At 45.9% G+C, this 16,929-nt stretch overlaps 1 protein-coding gene across 15 annotated transcripts in view; it reads right to left on the bottom strand.

The window, feature by feature from the left end:
• ZC3H12B (zinc finger CCCH-type containing 12B) overlaps positions 1-14,568 on the bottom strand; it is a 108,047-nt gene extending 93,479 nt beyond the window's left edge. For all 15 annotated transcript variants that reach the window (XM_090061790.1, XM_090061785.1, XM_090061795.1 and 12 more), the window contains exons 1-2: positions 14,391-14,568; positions 13,968-14,044 (exon numbers count right to left, since the gene is read on the bottom strand). The gene's annotated coding sequence lies outside the window, so the exon portion shown is untranslated. The remainder of the gene's footprint in view (positions 1-13,967; positions 14,045-14,390) is intronic.
• Between the last annotated feature and the right edge of the window lie 2,361 nt (positions 14,569-16,929).

Genomic DNA, 16,929 nt, shown 5'->3' with positions numbered 1-16,929 from the left:
CTCCTCCCGTGCCCTCCCAGACAAGCCATACGCAGCAGCGGGAACCGCCCCCTCATCGCTTCCTACACCCCCGATGAGCCGCACCTCAGTCCCATGCCTTCCCTGGCCTGGGCAGCCCCTGCCCCAGCCACAGCCCCAACCCCAACTCCTCCCTCACCGCAGGGGCCTTGATCTGCACCCCCATGCCCCTTCCCCCACACCAGATTTACCAGCTGCACGCAGCTCTCCACACTGCTGGCTCAGCTCCTCACTGCCTATGTGCTGTGCTGCGGTTGCATGCACTCATGGGTATTTATCAAACAAATGCATTGGGCTGATTTCCGATACAAAAATTTTTCTTTATATTAGTGCTGATCCAATATTGGACCAATGTATTAGTGTACCTCTAGGGGGAGGTTAGTCATTTTGGGACTGGGCTAAGCCACTCTTCCTGCTTGAGTCAGCTGGCTTGTGGGGAGCAGGCAGGATTCATGGTAGAAGCACGCAGCATGCAGACAGTGCTGAAACTACAATGAAGAATTGAGGCAGGACATGCTTAAATAACACCACAGGCTCTCAAACACTACCACTGCTCTCACTCAGCTGATGAACAGGCCCCTGCTCACCACCCCAAAGTCCCCTTCAAAACAGAACCCTGAAGAAAACCATCTTTAATATTGACAGATTCTAGCAAACTCTCCACACAGACCTAAGGAATAAAATCATAGTTCTGATGTGGCTCCAGTGGGGCCAATACTTCTCCCAGCTAGAGCATGGCATCCGTTTTTCCTTTGGAGAAGAACGGAATACTGTACTGAACTGAGAAGTCAACCAAGAATTCAGATCGACAGAGAGATTCTGAGCTGTTGCTTCATGCCTAAACTGTGAGCCCATCTCTTTGGGTAGGCTGATGTCCTCTGCCTGACATATGCACAAGTGGGAGCCAAGATCCGTGGGAGGTTTTACTATTTTGGGAGTCAGATTCTCTACGTGCCCAAGAATCTAGGGACCCCATACTTTCTTCATGTGGTCTGAAACCCTCTTTCTGACACCCAAACAAAGTTAAGATCTGTAGTATCCTGTAAGTAACCCAAATTTAAACCTCTGAAAAAATCATGACAGACAAGGATAAGGTGGATCTAGGTATAGTTTAAGAATTCTTCAGCAAATGGCAAGCATTAAAGCACTGGGCCAAGGACAAAACAGGGAGGACCAGCTGATGCACAGCTGAGTAGAGAATGAAGTGGAGGTATAAGGCCTTGTTCACAGGTTGGGCAACAAAGCCAAGGGAAGTGCAATCATCATGTAAGTTGTATCCCTCAATATACATACACAGCAGCAGGCAGCACCAGATACCACAAAACAACTTTTTGTTTTTAGAAACTGACAGCTTTTAAAATGATAGTGGCTAAGAGGACAAGGGGGAGGCAGAGCAGGACATAAAGAGAGAGAGCTATATGTTGCAATGACCAAGAAGATGAAACTGGGATAATGTAACAAAACTGCTTTATACCATGTCCAATTTCATATCATCTTTGTTAGCAACTATACCCTCCAAATATTCCGACACTTGACCTTTATTCCCATTTCACTATTCCAGTGTGTGTGCACATGTATGTGTGCATGTGTTTGTGTAGCACTTATAAAGCACATTATACCTTGTACATCTTTTACTTTAACAGGAGAGTTAACCATAAACCTGTAAGTTAGACAAACACATACATGATCCTTAGCTCCTACAAGAAAAAACTAATGAGCACGCACTGTCTAAAACTCCTCATGCTCTTCAGAACATCCTAAACTGTATGCAGAGTGCTGAAAACTGCAGTTACACAGCTACAAACTCACAACTCAGGAACGTGAAGAGGAAATATGATCTGGCACAAACAGAATACAGTTCTCCAAGGTACCATTCAGCTGCCCTAAACCATGCTGTCTCTTCCTGAAATCCTCTCAATACTACAAAAGGAAGCACGTGTGCACCAGGCAGACTTCTTCACAACATGACCCCAAATTCATTTCCAAAGCAAGGTGTAGAAAAACAGTATGCAATCATGCACATTACAAACGTTATCATAATGTACATGCACAACAGGGTGGTCATTAACATATATTCCTCCATTCTTGCAAATTCAGTTTGAGACCCAGAAGTCTGATTTGGAAAAGTAATGGATGCTAACACATAACAGAAGTTAATGGAAACTATGCTTTGAACAAATGAAATGCTATATAATGCTTAAGTACACTGCTCAGTTTATCAACATTACAGATTAGGCACTTTAAATTAGTAATACTTGATTTTAATCTGCTTCTCTGTTCCCATCTGTATAATGGGGTAATACTCAACTCCCAGAAGTACTGTGAAAATGAATTCACTAGTGTTCCATAAACACTCAGATACTATAGGGATGAACATCACAGGGAAGTTCATGAGGAAATCAGTAGTTTTGTTTGAGCAGTATGCAGTAAGCAAAGCACAGGCCAATACTGTGAACAAAGGTAATGCAAAATATTGAATAGAGGATGCTGCAAAAGAGCATCCTCTACTGTGCACTGAATGAGTCAGGTGCCCTCCAGAAAAGGTGAAATGACTAAAAATTATCATAACACAAACACATAATAAACCTTACTGAGGTCACAAAAGCAATTTTAATTATGTTATTTTCTTACTGCTTGACTTTGCAACTTAATATGAAAATTATTTATGCAAAGAAGTTAAAAGTTCCTAAAAAGCAAAGTAGAAATTCCATCTTTGCTATCCACATAGGGAATTTAAATCACTATGTTTAAATTGAGGCAATGGAGTTATTGGAAGTAGTACTGAAATGTCATGCCCTAAATGGACCAACCCTAGAAGATGATGAGACATTTTGGCAGAGTTTCACAGACATTTACTAAGAACAGACAATGGGGTGGACAGTCCTGTATTTAAGCATTCTTAAAATTTGTGAATGGCTCCAAACTACGAAGAACTGCAAGCACTCTGAAGGACAAGATCAGAAATTTCTCTTTGGGGGGAAAAAACCCCCAAAACACAAAAAAGTAATTTCTACAATTTATCAACAAGGTGAAATTCAACAAATACAAGTGTAAGCGCTACACTTTGGAAAGAGAATTCAAATAGAAAACAATGAATAACTAGTTAGGCAGCTGGATGGTATAGGAAAGGACCTGTGGACTCCAGTAGACTGCAGGAGTCAGCATGACCCTGGTGTATAGTGCCCAGGTTTGGGCACTACTTCTTAAGAAGGACACAGACAAGTTATAAAGTACAGAGAGAAGCAGCAAGAATGACAGTTTTTTTTCACTATACTACTTACGAGCCAAGGTTGAAGAAATTAGATGCATTTCGTCCAGAAAACAGAAGATTGTATTTTCCCTCTACCACTTCCACCCCACCCCGCCTCATTTTCCAATATGTAAAAGTTTGTTATACAGAAGACTTTGATCAATTGTTTCCAAAGTCACTGGAGACAGGACAAGGAGCATTCAGCTTAATCTGCAGAAATTATCTAGTTCTTCTCTCCTGGTCCTGCACCACTCCTCATGCATGATCCTGACTCCTCATCCCAATCCCATTCTCCTCACCTAACTAGTCCTAGCCTCACCTGCATTTTTCAAGGATCTGTCCTTTGTCCTAATCTCCCTGCCCATTAAATCCTTTCTAGGCTTATCTGATCCCAGTCTCCCTTTCTCCTAGCAATTTACATCCCAACACCAACTCTTTGTTCCTGTGCTCCTTGCCTAACTACTTCTTATTCCCTTGCTTGTCCCATCCTAATGGGGTCGCTGTTGTAGATCCATGCTCTCCACGACCTTCAGTCATACGTACCTTCTTATTCCAACTTCCTTTTTCTCATGTCCCTCTCCACTATTTCTCTCCGTCTTATCTTTGGTCTTCCTCGTCTCTTTCTTATCGGTAGTGGCATTCTGATAACTTTTTTTTTTCAAGAGATGCACCGATAAAGGAAAAATCGCCAGTATCAAAAAAAAAAGCTGATTTTTTTTTTTACCTGATGTGGCCAATAATGTAGCCAATCAATGCACCATGCATGTGCAGCTGCAGCATGCACACAGGCAGGAGAGGAACCCAGCAGATTGGAGACCAACAGCTGGCTGATAAGTCTGTTGTGCGGGAAGGGTGGAGGGAGGAAGGGGCTGGAGGGCTGAAGATTGAGGCCCCAGCAGTGAGGGAGTGGGGCGGGGGTAGGCACTCCTCTTCCAGGGTGGGGTAGGGCACAGGATGGAGTTGCAAGAGGCTCATTTGGGGGGGCGGCTCTCGCCATGCCCGCAGCCCAGGAGGACACGGGGGCACATGCCCCTGGATCTGCATGCAGGGCAAGGGTGGGCTGCCACTGTGGGCTGGGGCTGGGATAGCGCCAAGATCTTCCCAGCGGGGGTGCTGGGCCAGGGCTATGCTTGGGGTAGTGGCAGCATTGGGAGGGGGCCTATGATTAATTCTGAGATGGCTGCAGGACTGCCCCCCCCCGCACCGCTGCTGCCCTTCCCAAGAGTAGCCTGGCCCAATCCCCCACCAGGAAGAGCCATCTTCATCACCCCACATATCCATCAGAGCATTTTCATCTCTGGCACATTCAGTCTCTTTTCTTGAGTTTTCTTCAGAGGCCAAGGCTCTGCTCTGTACAACAGCACTGGACACATATACATCTTATAGATTTCCTCATCAGCTTCACTGATATTCTCCTGTCACATAATATTCTTGTTGCCAAATCTGAGTTCGTCCACCCTATTATTTGATGATTCAGCACTTCATCTAACTATGTTCTGCCGTCTATCTGTCTCTACCTATCCCGTCATCACTCATTGTCATGTGCAGTCCCAAGTTTCACTGTACGGTTTGCCTGTAATCTCCCACCACCGTTCACTGCCCTGGACACCTTGTCCCACTTTCTTTGTTTAGCAAGTCCGTTGTCCCTCTGCAACTTTACAGCCCCTTGTCCTGTCTCCCCCTCCTCACCATACTTTTCCATCTCTTGTCTCATTGCCCTGTGAGTCTCAGCTTTCCCTTAACACCCACCAATCCTCATACTGTATCAGTTTCACCCCACCAACTCCAAGTCTCCATCTTCATTTTCCTTTCTGGCTCCCAGACTTAGTGCTCAGTCACTCCCATTTCTGCCCCGCTGCCATCCTCCAGTCTCAGTCTCTGCCACCTAGTCTCCTTAACCCAATCTATTCTCTCTGATAAAGCCATAGATCTGTCTCTTGATCCCTCTGCATTTGAATGTAAAAATCTTCTTTGTCCATCCTGCTTAGGTGCCAGGAGAAGCAACTAAGTGTACAGGGGAATCACAAAACACAAGATAAACTCCACACTCATGGCTTCAATAACTGGTCCCACACCACTCCAGTACAAATAGGGACAGATTGGCTTCACCCCTTTAATCCTGGGCTAAAGTACACTGCAAGGGTATTAATCAGCACTTTCCTTTTCTTTTTTGTGTCCTTATGTGACAAGATACTTAGCAGAATTTGCAGATTTATTGGAATATGACAGAGCTATGATGCGAGTGCTTCTGCTATGACCCTGAACTTGCAACTCTCTGGGCTGTCAACCATGCACCTTCGCGCCCACACCACCCTAGCCCCCACGGTCTGCCCTAAAATCTGTAAAAGTCTCAACATTTTTAATGAGGATGGCATTTTCAGAACATTTAGCTATTAAACTCTGGCATGTCTCTTGAAAAACTGATTTATGGTTGTTGGCAAAGCTTGCAACTTGGCCACACTTAGGCAGATTTTCACAGAGAACAATGCAAAAATCAAACTTCAAAATTGTGCTGTGAAGCATGGGATTCTACAACTTTTCAAAGTAAAGTTTATCAGGTATTTTTAACTTTAAAAAATTATTCTTTCCTTAGATCTTAGAAATGGCTGAAATTCTAAAAACAAATCAGCCTGAAGCAGACACTTGGCACAGAAAAATTCAGCCTGAAGGATTCAAGTTTGACAAAGTTGTAAGCAACTAAAAACTTATAAATAGGCTTGTCAGAATTCAATTTCTATTTTTTAATAATTTTGACATACAATATTGAAGTTTATTTTTAAGTATATATTTACATTTTTATCAATATAAATTACCGTATTTTTCGGACCATAAGACGCACCTCACCATAAGACGCACCCAGTTTTTAGAGCAGGAAAACAAGAAAAAAAATATTCTGAACCAAATAGTACCGGTATACTAAAATATTTATTAAAATAAAGCAAAATACGGTAATATTTAACAGCGTAAACTCAACAGTGGTGTTAAGAACCATCATCACTTCCATTAACAAATGAGGAAAGACACAGAGGCTCAAGCACTTTTCTAGTTTTCTGGAAACCCTAAAAACTCATCATCACTAGTGTCAGAATTTATGAAGCTCTGTTGCTCTGTGTGTCTCTCCTGCCATGACGGGCTCCTTGCCTGCCTGTCAGGGCACTGTGCTGCATCACATAGTCCCGGCCGGGATGTTACCTGGTACCGTACCTAGCTGCCTCCTGTTTCAACGTTCTAATCCTGTCAGTCTGTCAGTGTCACACACACACACGCAGGGGAGGCGTGCGCTGTGCCGATCATGTGACCTGACTGACTGACTGACATTGAGACTCCAGGAGGTGGGACTTCCCCCACACACACAGCAATCCACAGCATGGGAACGGCAGCGGACAGCGGACAGTAAGCGGGCGCATGGGACCGCAAACAAATGTTCTGGGGTACCACACCTTCGGACCATAAGACGCACCCTCGTTTTCCCCCCACTTTTGGGGGGAAAAAAGTGCGTCTTATGGTCCGAAAAATACGGTAAATTAAAACCATAAAAATTTTCCACCCACGGGATGGCAAAAAACGCCCCCGACATAAAAGGGTCAAGAAAACACCAACGCTTGTATTTTTTCTGACTGGAGTATTTCTCTCTAGGTACCAGTCTCAGCACTAGGCTGCTTTGCCTCTTTTTACAGCTTCTCCACAGTCCTCTGCAGCTGAGCTGGCCCACTGAAGTGTCAAGAACTCCCTGCCACCACCTCACACGCCTTCCTCCACAGCTGCTGCTTCCCATCCAACTCAGCCGCAGCCCCTTGCCACTGGGCTTCAGGTAGGGATTTAAGTAGCCTGCTGAGTAGCGTACTTCCCAGCACCCATGAATGAACAGCTAATTCGGGGCGGGCAATTATTCGGGCTGGAGGTCCACTTAAGGAGTTATGGTGAGCTGCTGTGTGCCGGGTCTGCACTCTCCCTCCTCTCCCCTGCAACAGCTCACTAAAAGTCCCTAAGTGGCTCTGCCCCAAAGCATAGCCCTGTGCTGTGACTGCCCAATGATCCCAATCCTTGCCCCAGGGTCTCCATGGACACCATGGAGGCAGGGCACACTCAGCCAGGTGGATGAGAAGGGCCTGCAGGTGGGAAGTGGTGTCTGAAAGTCGGAACGGGAAGGTGGGGCCAGGGCCAGCATCTTGAAGCAGTGACAACACAGGGCCAGGGCCAGGGCCCAGAGCAGAGCCACGATCCACACCCTGGCACACCACTGCCACATCGCAGGAAACCACAGGGAGCAGATCACAGCTCTGCCCTGGGCCCCAGCCCTGAGCTTTCAGCACCCTAGGCCTGCCTACCCATGCCACTCCCAGAAGCCATTCCCTGCCCCTTTCCCACCCTGGCCCAAGACCCTATCCCATCCACCTGGGTAAGCATTCCCTAGTTGCATGAGTCCTGGGTCAGTCTCCATAGAGATCCTATCCATCCACCCCACCTGCTTCGTCTGGTGGCCCCAACAGTGGGTGCAGGGTGGATGAACCAGGGTGCCCAGGCAGCAGGGCTGGGTACAGCAGTGGCAGTGACACAAGTGACGGCAGCCAGAAGGACAGAGCTGCCAGGAAGTGGAGTCCAGCCACTGCACTGCCCCAGCCCCGCTGCACACCCAGATGTGGCAAAACCAGACAAACATGCAATGGCCCAAGCTGCCCCCCGTCACGCCTGGGCTGGGTGAAGCTGAGGGACTCACTAAGGGGGGTTACATAAAATCCCTTGACAGGCTAGATCCAGCCTGCAGGACATATTTTGCCCACCACTGAGCCAAACGCTTAACTGACGAGTCATTAGGCCACCCTCCGTTTTCCTCTTGAAGAAGACTGGCCCTCTATAGCTTGGCCCAAGACTTCTTTCTGTTCTTCCTCTCTCTTTTCAATTATTAATGATGGAAATACTTTTGTCAGTCTGTGGGCGTGAGGCAAAATTGACGTTTATCAACATTTATTGGTAAAAATCAAATCCTGACAAGCCTTACAATAATACAAAAGTCAGGCTGGAAGGGACCCAGGAGGTCTAACTTTCCCTTGAAAATTTCCAGGGATGGAGATTCATAGACATTTCATAGATTTCATAGACATTAGGACTGGAAGGGACCTCGGGAGATCATCGAGTCCAGCCCCCTGCCCCAAGGGCAGGAAGTCAGCTGGGGTCATAGGATCCCAGCAAGATAAGCATCCAATTTACTCTTGAAGGTGTTCAATGTAGGTGCTTGAACCACCTCCGCTGGCAGACTGTTCCAGACCTTGGGGGCTCGGACAGTAAAGAAATTCTTCCTCATGTCCAGCCTGAAACAGTCTTGCAGGAGTTTGTGACCGTTTGACCTCGTCATCCCTTGGGGCACTCTGGTGAGCAGACGTTCCCACAGATCCTGGTGGTCACCCCTGATAAACTTATAGGTGGCTATCAGATCACCCCTGAGCCTGCGCTTTTCCAGGCTAAAGAGTCCCATGGCTCTCAGCCTGTCATCGTAAGATCTGTTTTCCTGACCTCTGATCATGCGCGTGGCTCTCCTCTGGACTCTCTCAAGCTTCTCCACATCCTTTTTGAATTGTGGAGCCCAAAACTGGATGCAGTACTCCAGCTGCGGCCTCACCAAGGCCGAGTACAAGGGGAGAATGACGTCCTGTAGTTTTAATTTTTAACTACTCTCATAGTGAGAAAGTTCATCCTAATCTCCAACCTAAACTTCCTCTGCTGCAGTTTACTCCCAGCCCTGTCCCCTAGTCAGATAACAGTTTATCCCCATCTTCTCTGTAACACCCTTCTGGGATTTGAAGACTTATCAAAACCTGCACCCCAGCCCCAGCCCCAGTCTTCTCTTCTCCAAACTAAAACAACCCTGATTCTTCAGCTTTTGCTCCTAAATTATGTTTCTCAGGCCTCTTGTTACTTTTCTTGTTCTCTCTTGGACTTCTAATACAACCACATCTTTCCTAAAGGGTGTGGACCAAGACTGAACAAAGTATGCCAGATGGGACATCACCAGTGCTGAACAGATTGGAAGAATCATTTCTGTTGATTTGCAAGTGACACTCCTGTTACTGAGAGATGTCAGGCCACCTTAATTATAGGCAGTACTAGCAGCCTAAACTAAATAAATAATAATTCACAGCACATGCAGGTGGAATTCAAATTCAGCAAAACTCCATTTGGTGTATTACACAAAAATTGAGTGCTACTGCATTGAGGAGACTAAGGATGGGACTGCTCTGCTCAAGGGACTCCCATTGAGACGCCAAATGAGCAGTCTTCACCATCTGATGGCTGTTTGACTTATGGCACATTTATTTTCCCAGCAGTTGGCCTGAACTGGTCTCAGTCCAATTCCTAATGACTATGTGTTTGTACCTCAATGCCAACTGCAATGATAGTTTTTAACTATTTAACTAGCTTAAGCAAGAATTACATGCAGAAATCAAGGACAGGCATCTATCCGCTCTTGTGGGAAGTTTCAGGAAAAAAAATCTGCTGATGAAACAAAGCTAAGAACCACCATTAATACACAGGAGGGTCGGAATATTGCAAAGAAAAATACTTGATGACTTAGCAAACTAGAGCAATAGACTCAGGGACCAGTAACAAACTTCTCCTGTACACTAAGAGCTCATCAGTTGGAAAAGAAGGGCTTAGACACATTAGATTAATCACAGAATGACTATGAAGCACTCCTGCGATGCAGTCATGGAAAGAGTAAATAAAATCCTTGGATGTATTAGTCATCCTATATTGATGTTTGCACAAAGAACAAATGGCTTGCAATGGCCACAAAGAAATTTAGGCTGCAAATTGAAAAAAGGTTCCTAACCCCTGGACAAAGTTAAGTTTTTGAACAGCTCAAACTAGAGTTCTGCAGGTAAAAGGTCTACCTACTCTTAAGGTATATGTGGATTATTTTATGAAAGGAAATACTTGATATGGTGTCTGCAATAACAGAGGACCATCTTTGAAGACCCATGAAGATCCCTTCTAATTCCACAGTCTTAAGAGAGGCAGTGAACAAAGTAGTTTCAGAAATGGAGCTGTTCCTCATTTTACCTCCAGGTCACTGCTACAGAGCAGTGAAGTAAAATGTCAGTTTTCACTTTCATTTCCTGCAGTTTTCCTGTTCAGTGTCTGAAGAACTTCCATTCATAAGAGGAAACAGGCCAGTAATTTTTACTATTCTTGTTTTACTTAAGAAAACTGCATATTTGAAGCATTCAGACAGTTAAAGTATTAAGCAGCCACCACCTATTTGATAAATAGAAAAAGGCACTGAATGCTTTCAAATGTAGGAAGAAAGTGGAAATTCAGTTTCCAAGACCATCATTTTAGTTTGCCTTTAAATGTTAAATGCCTAGCTTCAAACACGACTGTATCAAAGAAACAAAACACAGGTCTCTTGGTCTCATCTTGCAGCAACAAGCACACCTGTTACACGCAAGGACAACTACTTCATTGCTTGGGCTCTTAATCACATGTAGCTGTTTGTTAACTGAAGCCAAGCAATATAGAAATTGTACAGCATGCAAGGTGTATCTCATCAGGCAACAGGCTGATCAGGCTGGCCTTCCCAAGCACACAAGTCTCTGGCCTTGTCTTTCTCTGGCCTGCACAAGGAAGGAAGGAAGGAACACAAGGCTTCTGATGTTGGCAACATAAGCAAGAAAGAACTGCTTTTCTTTCATGTGGCTTTTGCTTTTGTAAGGATCATTTCCCACTTGCCAAGCTTTGAGGACCAACTTTCATGGTTTTCAGGCCAATTACATGACTAAAGTGTTCTGGACAATCAATGGGATCCAACCCTCTGCACCCATAAAACATGAAATACAGAATATAGAGAGAATGTTTTCTGAGTAAGTTGTGAATTCAACTTTCTGGGGAGGTAATTGATGAGACCTATAAACCGCAAAAAATCCCTCCTATGAAAAGTGCTGCAGCTAACCAACACTTTTTCTTCATGTATATCCCTTAACATTTTCTGTTTCTTGGAATATTTTGAAGTTCTTACTAAAAAATGTGGGGCTAGTATGAACTCATAACTCGTCCTAATAGCTTTTAACCTAGAGTCGCGAGCTGCTGTTATAGTTTAATCAGAATAAACTCTACTCATATTTTAAAATATTACGTTTGTGCACAAATCTGGGTCTCTCTCATAATTCTGAATTACATTTGCAGTACTGCCACTTAATTGTATAATCTGCAGCAAATCGCTGTACTCTGCCTGTGCCTCTGTTTACCCACTCATAATATAATACTTTCCTGTATCACAGAAAGGTGTGAGGCTTGTTTATCACACATATTATGTGATAAAAATAAAGTATTTACAGCCAAGATTAATGTATTTTACTACAACAGCAATTTTTTTAAATGTTCAGCCCATTGTGAAAGACTCCTCCAATGTGAAACAGAAAGGCAATCTGAACAGAGGCATATAAACAAGTTAGTGAGAGGTGCTGCTGTTTCACCCACAACCTTAACTAAGCTCCTCCATGGTAACTATCCATATGCACACTCTCCTACTGCAAAACATGCAAGGTTGACTTGCTCTTCAGTGAAAGTGGGGCAAAATACCTTCCATTTTCCACAGGGTAAGCATGTGGCACTCTGACCACAAGGCAGCTGACATATTGTAACTCCACACCAGAGGTCATCTCCCAACAGCTCATTTATGTGCTCCTGCCTTTAGTTTACACTGGGTTCTAACTCAAGTAATATTTTTTACAAAAAGAATAAGTGAAAGATCATTATGTGAGCTAGAAAGTGATCCATCTCTGCCTGGTTCATGCAAGGTTATATTCTCTAGTAAGTTACATGTCCTAGAAAATTCTATTTTTAAAAATATTACAACTCTCACTTTGGAGGCTGAAATCTTTTCCATATTCTGGATGCTTACAACAATAATGAAAACATTTTAGAATGCAAGTGCCACACACCAATGTCTTCCTAGGTTTCACACAACAGAGGTTAGAGACAGTAATGTTTTGACCTGTCAGCCTCTACAACACTCGCTTGATCAGCAACTGGTTACCGAGGAAAACCCATATATGAAACACTATCCTGAAACACACTATTGAAATGCACACATGCCATCAAATAAGGAGTTTTGGTTTTGAGTTTTTAAGTACTTATGTTGAAAATAGGAAATATTACTTTTATGGATAACAGGAAAAAACAGCACCTCCCTAACAGGCATGTGTATGTGATGGAGTCACTTAAAAAGAAATCCATTTTTTCTGAGCAGAGCTTCTTCCAAAATAGTACTGGCCAAAATTAATCCTTCACCATCTCTGTTTTTTATTAATTCATCTTCTGCTCTCTCCTGTATTCTCATTATTACATGACAAGTCAAATGTCCTTATGGCTTGATTTTAAGTCATTTCAATAATAGAAAATAAACATCATGATCAGCTGAGTTCCAGCCACTTAAAAATTACATACCAAATTTATATAAAATGTTACAAAACTGTTAAACAACTAGTTCAAAATTAGGACTGTACATTTGGAATGTACATGAGATGTAGACTGAATGAGACATGAGACTTCTAAACAAAGTGTGAACATAAATTATCAAAACAATAATGCTAAGGAATATGTTTACAGATGTCCATGTAACTCCTATAAATACCAAATTATATGCATATATAAAAAATACCAAAGACATTTATTTGGTAAAGAGACAACATACAGCAGAATGGGATTCAATATGAAACCTCATCGTGCCACCTAACCCAGCTAGAACTGACCCACAAACTCTATAAGGTTAAAAATCTACTTTCGGTAGTTCAGTTTGTTTAGTAGCCAAAAACAAGCAAAGGAAAAAAGAAGAGTATAGGTATAATAACTCAAAGGCAATAAGGACTATTGCTAAACCTACAAGACACTCAAGTATTGACTACAGCCTCAAGTACTTATTATATATATGCTATCACGACTTTACAGTCTAACCAAGATTGGCAGTTAACAAACCTGTCTATCATACTATGCCAGATTGAATATGCATGCTATTTACCTTCAAAAAACACAATTACATCTTAAGAGGGCGTCATTCTATTTATCCTATTATTTCTGACATATGAGAACATATTTATCATATATGCTTTTGGCATAGACATTTCAGATCACAGCAGAAGAGTGTATTTATAAGTGTGGCCAGGACGACTGTACTTCCCTCTGCAGTCTATGACACAGTAAGCACATCTCACTGTTTATGGCAGCAGTAGAGATGGCCTGGGGAAAAGGGCACATACAGAGTCAAAAACTATTTTAAATGCAAAATTGCTGTGTCTTAGTAAACATGCTCCAGGGAGGCAACAGAGTAAGGAACCTTCCAAATAAAACTTGTACCTACTCAGCTTATGCCAAGTCACCAGGCACAAATGGGTTCCTTTAAAAAAAAAAAAAAATCACATTTCTAATTACCAATTTATGCACCTGATTTGCAGAAATGGTTGACACACAATAGCTTCCAGGGTCAAGCCTGGTTAGTCCTCTCCCCAGTCACCTTGGAAAACGCTGAGCAGCGCGAGCGGTGCTATTTCCGCCAGGCCCAGATCCCACAGAAGCTGATCGTCTGCTCGCATTTGGAGGCTTTTTAAAAATGCTTCATGAGGGAACTGCACCTGCCCAGAAGAGTTTGCTACCTGACACCGCTCCGCTGATCTTTTTCAAGCGCGGCTTTGAAATAGGAACTTACATGGTGTCTTCTTCCAGAGTCCCAAGTGGCTCCGGTTCTCCCCCCCTCGGCTCCAGGCTTTTCTAAGCAGCGGGGGACTGAAAGCGACAAGAAGGATGAATGTCGGGGCTACTCTTCCGCGCCACCAGCCATTCCGCGCTCCCGATATTAGGACGGGGACACCTCTCCCTTCAGGGCGCTGAAATCCTCTCTCTTGCCACAAGGACGAGAGCAGCGGAGGCCGCCGGGGGGGGGCGCAGAAAATCTCCCTTCAAACGGGGCAGAGCGAGACTGGATGTGCGGGAGGCGCCGGCCCAGCGCAGCGCTGGCAGGACGCGGCGGCCCCGACAGGCCCGAGACCTCCCCCCGGGCTCGGAGGCCTCGGGGAGCCGCCACCCCAGCGCGCAGGGGTCCCTCCCTCCCGCCGCAGCCCGCGCCCCTCACCTGGCCTGGGCGGCCCTGCGGGGGGGGCCGCGGCCGCATGGGGGGAGCTCAGCGCCGGGGGGGGCCCGGGGGCCGCGGCCGCTCCATCCCGCCCGCGCCTCACCCGGCGCCGTCTCCTAGCAACCGCACCCGGCCCCGCTGCCCTTGCACCGGCTCTGCCAGAGGCTGCCCGCGAGACTCCTCCTCCCTCCGCTCGCTCCGCCCCGCCCCGCCCGCGCGCGCCTGCGCACTGGCCCCCTCCGAGCTGCACGCGGCCCGGGCGCGCAACGCGCATGCGCGCAGGCACTTCTTCCATTCCTTGGCCCCCCCGCGCGCTGATGGTGGGGGATGGTCTAGGGGGCTTGTGGTGGTTCTCCCCTGGGTCTCATCCGGCCTCAGCTCGCGGGGGCGGAGTACTGGGGTCAACAGCGAGTTTCTAGGCCTGTGAATGCAGGGCCTTGGTGGTCCTGGCAGGTGGGAGACCAAGACAACCCCCATGTCTTCATTGCAGGGAGTTTCAGCACTGTGGGGCTGGCGTGGGGTCAGCCAGAGCCAAACAACCCTGGGGGCACTCCAGAGCGCCCGTGAAAGCTGCGTGCCCCCGGGACTTGGCGGCGTGGCGAGCGCCGCCCAGCAGTTGGCAACCACCCTCGGACACCAGCATTGGCAGCCGTTGGCGATTGCAGACCACCTGTAGATGCCACCGGCAGGGTTGGTGGCGAGGGGGTGCCAGGTGGCGAACGGCGACTACCGTGGGAGGCACCTTTTCACTGGGGATGTGCCGCCACACTCAGGAAGCGCACGTGCACCCAAGTGCACCCCCTACCCATCGCCAATGCCAGCACCCGTGCTGCGCATGCATCAGCCACGTGGCCTGAGCACCCCAACCTGCCACAGGCCGAGCGGGGGAGCCGCAGCAGCCCACCGCCTGCTTCTGTGAAGGATTCATAGGTGTTAGGGGCTGAAAGGGACCTCAAGAGACCATCGGGTCCAGCCCCCCCTGCACTTGGGCAGGAAAGACTGCTGGGGTCTTGGCTGTCCACCAGGCATCTCTTGCCATGCCCCCGCTGCAGGGGAATGCAAAAAACCCACGGTCTGTACCCGGCTGACTGGGGGGGTTAACTCCTTCTGACCCCCAGTATGGCACCAGTCTGAGCCTGAGCAGAGGGGTAAGATGACACACTAGGCAGGAAGCTCCAGTTTTGATCTGAGCAGGAGCACTGGCGCACCCCTGTCAAAGTCCCCAGCCTGGGCTGCAGTCAACACCCAGTGGCTCTGAAGGCTTAAAAACATCCCGACACCTGGTAGAAAAGGGAGGTGGTGCGGGGTAGGCAACCAGCAAAGCCCAGAAGTGCGGGAAGTCTGCATAGTTGAACATAGGCTTAGCTTCAGCTAAATCATCCCCAACCAATGGCTAGCCAACCTCTTAAACACTTCCAGTTCAAAGTAATATCATACTGTGGGGGGGGGCATAACTTTGCACTCACTGTTTTGAATGCTTGCAAAGGCAATACTGCCATCCACTTCATGCACAGAGTTATGGACATAAGTTGCAAGCCCCCGGCCAGAGTTCAGTGTCTCCCTCAGAGGCATCCTGGATGCTCCCGCTCTTTCACAATGACTTCTGTACAACTCCTATTGCCGGGCTTGGTGGGTGTCCTTGCAGCTCCCTACAGCACTCCCCTTCCTGCTAACCACTGGCTGCCCCTGTACAGTAGAGCTCACACTGCCCTCTGCTGACCCATGTTTGCTCATAAATTTCTCATGCAGGAGGACAAATATATACTGTAAGTAGAAGTACCTGGGTACAAAGGCTAAACAGTGGCTTGGAGCCATCTGAAGACAATCTTAGAAGTAAATACTAATTTTTCATCATGACTGCTGTTTATTTTTGCACTTCCTCCTGTTTGGCTGGGTCACCACCTAATAATGGTCAGCTTCATTTTCTGGTTCTCTTATGACAGCAAGAGACTAAGATGCATGATACAGGAAGCTTACATCAAGCATAACAAACCCCCCTATATTAATTTCTGGATTTAATTATTACTTATTCTGGAGAGCTTGCATGCAACAGAGGTCTTCAGAGCTCCCAGTACTGGGAGATGTTTTGTTTTAATTTCATCATTTATTATAATCCTTTCAATGCAGCTGAGATAATAATAATATTATTCTTATTATATACTACTTCTCATCTATTGATCTCAATGTGGTTTAGAAAAGAAGGTAGTAATTATCCCAGTTTCACAGATGAGGAAATTGTGGCACAGAGAAGTTAAATCATTTATCCAAGGTCACATAAACAGGACAGTGACATGATCAGGAACAGATTCATGGTCTCCACTATCCCAGTGTAGTGCCCTGTCTACTATCTCCCATTTTAAGCATCAGGAGTCCCCTTTCTGTCCATTAGAAAATAGAAACTGCTGGTGCATTTCTGGGTATCTAATATTAATATCTGATGACATTTCAGCATGGGGAGCATAAGACCATATCACAAATTAAAGCTTATTTTACACCAGTAAGAAATCAGATGAGTTCAGCTTTATTGATTTGAAGAGTA

Source organism: Crocodylus siamensis, chromosome 8 (assembly GCF_052110815.1).
Source record: "Crocodylus siamensis isolate JL-2025a chromosome 8, ASM5211081v1, whole genome shotgun sequence".
NCBI lineage: Eukaryota > Metazoa > Chordata > Crocodylia > Crocodylidae > Crocodylus > Crocodylus siamensis.
Note: the sequence above shows the minus strand (reverse complement) of the source record. Positions and strands in the feature narration are given on the sequence as shown.